The sequence below is a fragment of the Aplysia californica genome, unplaced genomic scaffold (genome assembly GCF_000002075.1).
Source record: "Aplysia californica isolate F4 #8 unplaced genomic scaffold, AplCal3.0 scaffold00237, whole genome shotgun sequence".
Classification (NCBI taxonomy): Eukaryota; Metazoa; Mollusca; class Gastropoda; order Aplysiida; family Aplysiidae; genus Aplysia; species Aplysia californica.
Genome location: NW_004797507.1, coordinates 301,428 through 307,315, shown reverse-complemented (window position 1 = coordinate 307,315; position 5,888 = coordinate 301,428).

Genomic DNA, 5,888 nt, shown 5'->3' with positions numbered 1-5,888 from the left:
GGGGGGAGGGGTAGGGTAAGGGGGCCCTTTTGAGTATCACCCGGGCTATGATCTATTTTTGCCATACTCCTTAGATATGACTCTGGGTCCATCTTGCAGCTGGAATCTTACCGCTTTTGGGGAAATTTCGTAGCTGAGGGGAATTAACTCGTCTTTTCGGAAAGAAATACAAAGTTCTGTGTTAACTCCCTTGACACGACAAAACTGAAGTCCCTTTGCTTCCGAATGCAAACCGGCAGTTTCTGAGCGATTTCTATCTGACATTTTTGGCCGTTTTGAGTCATAGAGACCATGAGGTCAGAAAGCAAAATTTAATGTTCCATCTGCCATATCAAAATCTGAAGGGATAGAGTCGTTACCAAGACATTCAAAGAGTTGCATTCGAAAAAGTTGGAAATATTGTTGAACTCAAACATTTTTTACGTCAAATTTTTCAAAACTAGGTACTGAGCAGATAGAACTTTGTAATTCTGAGGAAGCGAACTGGCTTCTTAAAGTGTGGTTAGAGCAACTACCTGAACCCTGGCTGTCAAGATGCCGTTTTTAAGGTTCTTCCTCTTCTTCTATTCCACAAGAACTGTACATTCGGATGTTTTGTCAGTTTCAGGTAATGTTATTTATCCTATGTCTCTGATCTGCTAGAATGGCCGTAGGTACCACATTATACAAGAAACATATTTTCTTCGGAGCATTACGTTAAAAAATGTGGGCTTGTATCCTATAAAGAGAACTGGGTGCCACTTACAAACTATAATTAAAAATTTCAAGCGTTGCAGCTCTTGAGAAACAGCACATGCAAAGTGGTGTAATTCTGAATTTGCACTTCCAAATTAAAATATTATTAAAAGTAATGTAATTTCCTCTGTTTTGCTGCTTGGCAGTCCGTTGTCTGTCAAAACGAACTCGCGTTTCCATGTGGTTACATCAGAGTTAGTGCGTGGTTGGATAGCGCTACTTGTAGTGCCTACTACTTTACTGTAACTGTTCCTCTGTTGTTTTTGTCAATTAGTCTCACTTTTTCCCCACGCAAAATGAAAACTCTGAACTACCGGGTAGTGGAAAATATAGATTGCAAAAAACAAAAAAAACAAAAAAAAAGTTCACTGCATTCGACAAAACAAAAACTACAAAATGATAATATGATGATAAAGAATTCGAAGTGATAAATGAGTCAGTGTGCTTCTCTTTACTCAAAACAAACATTCGCTTCTCGGCATTTTGGCTAAGATCGAAGTGTACATTTATATTATCTGTTCCCGACTTTTCGACTGACGGGATGGCTGCTACATGAAGCTGGTGAGGTTTCGTCCTCAATTACATTAAGTGGATGGCAACGCTCTCTTTGATAACAGAAAAAACAAACATAATATACCTTACCACAGGGGTCACAAAAAAAAAAGGACTTCGACATTATTTTCGCAAAGCGTCAGGCAAAAAGATGCTCGCGAAGCTCTTTAATACTGAACCACTTTTCCTAAAAGAAATACACCTATTTTTCTTGTTCTGAACAACCTAACTCTAACAATAATTACCACATTAACACGCTAATAATTTATTCTTTAATAACCAATTTTTGGAACAAAATCAAGACACGGGACAAAAAAAAGGTCATTTGTCCTTGCAGAAAATGTAGCTGTCTGCTTTTTTTTCTTTAATCTTAGTTCGTTTTCTGTGTCTGTTTTCTTGATCTACTCTTTCCGTCATAGTCTGACAGGCGTCTGTGGTGTAGCAGTTATGTACTTCGCCGCTGCACCAAGGAGATCCAGGTCCGAAGACCGCCTCCTGCATTATCTAAATTGTGCCAATGGGGGCATACAAGTTCTTACAATTAAAATTAATGATGTTTGATAACTACGATTATGACTACTGCAACCCCAATATGGGGCCCAAAAACATCTGATAGAATCACATGCACATACATAATATGTGACGACGGGGTGAAATCAGGCTCTCGTCAATTTTTGGGCATGTAGAGTTATTGGTATCATCTTAAAGCTTGTTCACTCGTCTGTATTTGGATGAAAAAAATATCCATTTATCTTGAATACAAGTCAAGATATTTGCGAATGAAGGAGGTGGGGGTCACCTGTTTTCAGAGGTAAAATTAATGAGAATATGGCTGCCAAAGAGTAGTTATTTCCTTAGCTTTAGAGTCCGTGGTAACTGAAAATTTACATTTTTTTGTGCTTTTAATCAACGTTTTTCAGAAAAATCCTCACAGAAATGAGCTCTTTAACGGATATGAAAGGTGTTGAGACAAAAAACAAAAATTTGATGAAAATTCACAAACCTGAGAAAAATGCAAGTTTCTTCACTTAGATTATTTTGACGAGAGCCTGATTTCTCCCCGCTGCCTCACATATGGGACGACGCGGTGGAATCAGACGCTCGTCAATTTTTTGGGCATGTGGAGTTACTGATATCACCTTAAAGCTTGTTCTTTTGCTTTGCTTTCGATGAAAGAAATACCTATTTATCTTGGATAGAAGTCCAGATGTTTGCAATTGAAATAAGTGGGGATCACCTGGTTTCAGATGTAAAATTTTCGAGAAAATGACCGCCATAGTTTAATGACTTCCACAGCTTGAGATACTTTGGAACTTACACAGATTTATATTTCTGGTGCCTTTAATCAACGTTTTAAAAAAATAAAATCCAAACAGAAATATTATGTCTTTAAATGGGCATGAATCCGAGTTCATAATTTAAAAAAAGCTATATAAATTGCCAAACAGATAGAGGAATGCCGATTTCTTTAATTCTTTTATTTTGACGAGAGCCTGATTTCACCACGATGCCTCACAAACGTATTCTCAGGTGTGTGCTTTTTCATCAATTGTTGACGTGGCAATCTCAGGCTTATTTTATTTCTTCTTCATACTCCTTTTACCACTATGGCAAATGCATTGCCCTCAAATAATCTTTCGTGCTAAGTAAGACTTTCACATCAAGAGCAGCATGCAGGATACAAATCTCCTTCTTTATCCCCCCCTTTAATCTTACTATATTTGCTGCTATTCCCTCCTCCCACTTCGTCCCACATTATGACCACTTCACTGTCGCACGCAGAAGATACAGGTTCGAAGCCCTTTTAGGCACTAAATCAGTTCCCGGGCTGAAAAAGTCAGTTCTTCTTGCAGCAAATCTGTCTGTCTGCTTTTTTCTGTTCTTTTTCTACATCATAAAAAAAAATGTTTTCTCGATCTGCCCTCTTCGTGATCGTTTGACAGGCGTCCTGTGGTGTAGCACAGACAGAAGTCTTTTGTCTACCATCCCACGCGCTACGGTCTATGTCACAGGTCATGTGGGTGCGTCGTTGGATCAGCTGACATCATGGGGGACTCCAGAGCTGGTCACCTCAAAGAGGCCATTCCGAACTTGGATTGTGTTTGGGAGTTTTCCAGGTTCTCCACCCATTTCGCGCGACCTATCGTAGATGGACGTTCAATTCAGAGGTCTCGCCTCTTAAATAAACTTGCAGTGTTGAAAGGGGCGTTATATCTAAACAGTTTTCCAAATCTCATTTTAGGTCATCCCCCGGTTTGATTCCGTTCTTGACTGGGGTTACTGTCCCTGCTTGAGAGAGGAAAGAGCAAATAACCTTTCCAAAGAATATTTTGCCTACGATTTAAATCAAGGTCACAAATACCATATTCCACCACGATATTAACTGAGCAACCAACACATTTATACCCTTGCTCTCACTCTTTCATACGTGCAAAGGTGTGACAAAACAAAGGCGTTTTTTTGACAATCTGGAGATGTTATATATTTTATTTTAACGCGTAGCAATCAGATATTATATTATTATTATTATGCTATAAATAAAATGAATCAAAAGAGTATACATGTCATTCTGGACCAACTAGTGACATACAATTTTAATATGGCATCCAACACACTTCGCAGAAATGCCGCCCACCACAACATACTATGCACATATTGTGCGCGCGGGTGTACACAAACACAGACATACATAGTACAGTCGTAAGATTATTCAAACTCATTATTCACACACAAGAGGAGATTACACATAAAAGGGATTATTTCAAAAGGATTTTACTCTCACATTACTCCCACCCACAAGGCAAACTATAATCATCCGAAATGTGTAAGACGAGTTTCAAGTACAATCAGTCTTGCCCAGTAAGAAATGCTTGTGCCTACAGGGACTCAAAGCAAAAAAAAGTTTTGTCCAACACCTGTGTATCAGTTGGTTTCAAAGGTTTTCAGATATAGCGTTCATACCATTTCAAATAGTCCAAGAGAGTTTTTTAACAACCTTTTTCTGAACATACAACGTTGTATTCTTCTTCTTCTTCTTCTTCTTCTTCTTCTTCTTCTTCTTCTTGTTCTTGTTCTTCTTCTTCTTCTTCTTCTTCTTCTTCTTCTTCTTCTTCTTCTTCTTCTTTTTCTTTTGCGATTGTAACGTAAAACGTCCAGAAGACAAGGAAAAAATTAGCAAGCCATCGTCTTACCTTTCTGCTCAGCTTCTGAGACTTAAACTGCCTAAATTATCTACGCCAGCTGCTCAATTAAGTCATAGCTACTACATGTATGCAGACGTTATATAACATTTTAGTAAATGACACATCCACAAAATGCATAGGGCTAACAAGGTAAAAATAGCCACGAAGGCTACAGAATATGTCACAAACTATCAAGTATAAAAATAATGGCTTCTAGCTGTTTCAGATGCCTCAGTTAACAATGTTTTAACAGTAACAGCTAAGTCATTCAAAACTTTGTAAAATATCGAACACTAAATATTGCATTTTTATTATTCTAACTTTTATCAAAGTGCAAGTTGGATTGTGACCAATTACACTAAATGTAAAATAACGTGTTATACAGTTCTGCTTGTTCGTTTAATAAAAAACCCAAAACGAAACACTATTGACCTCTGTGGTATGGAAGCTAATCTTTGCACTCTGAACTCGTATAAGTCAGTCGATTCCAAAAGAAAAGAAAACGAAGGGGGAAGGCATTTAATCTAATATCTCTATTTATTTTTCCCCAGTTGAGATGCACTCTATCTCTGGGATGGATCCTGAAGAGGTGGGGAGAGCAGAGATGGAAATGTTCTGACTGTAGTGACCCCAGCACTGTGGACAAGGTGTCTACACAGTGTTCCAGGTTGGCCATGACAGATCAGTTCGGAGCAGCCAGCTTCCTAAATGATTCAACAATACATGGGGGAAAATGTACAACAACAAAGACAAAATGTACTTATAAATACACGAACTGTAATGGCTTGCAAAGTATGGTTGCAAAATGTAAGCGTACAGGTTTAAATAAAAATCTTTAAAAAGTCATTCTTCCTTTAGAGAAGCTGAGCTCTACACCTAAATGGACTTTAAAAAATATTATTTAAAATGTGCATATCCCTAGAAGACTACTTGAGACAAATTGAAACAAAATTTATTGTTCAATAATATCGAAGCTTGAATTCAATATTGCACCTTTTCTTTGTCTTATAGGATCCTTCCTTTAACCCCTCAACGCCGCAGGTAAATATCCCAACACTCGACTGAAATAGTATAATTAATTGGCAAAAAATGCTTGTCTGTGTTTTTACGTAATAGCATAAAATTATCGGATATAACCTCCATATCATAGTCTCTACGTTTCACCTTTCCCCCCCCCCCCTCTCTCTCTCTCTCTCTCTCTCTCTCTCTCTCTCTCTCCCCCACATACTTTTCCCTGATTTGCTCTCCCTTGGGAAACAGAATCTACATTCCCTCGACTGATTGCAACATAGGACGGTCAGTTTCAAGGAGCCAAAGAAAAGTCGCTGAGATAAATAACGACGGAAGGCCGGTGTCTGTGGCCTAGCGATAAGGGACCGTTCGCAAATGACGTCAGCTAAAATTTGGCCAAAAATGACC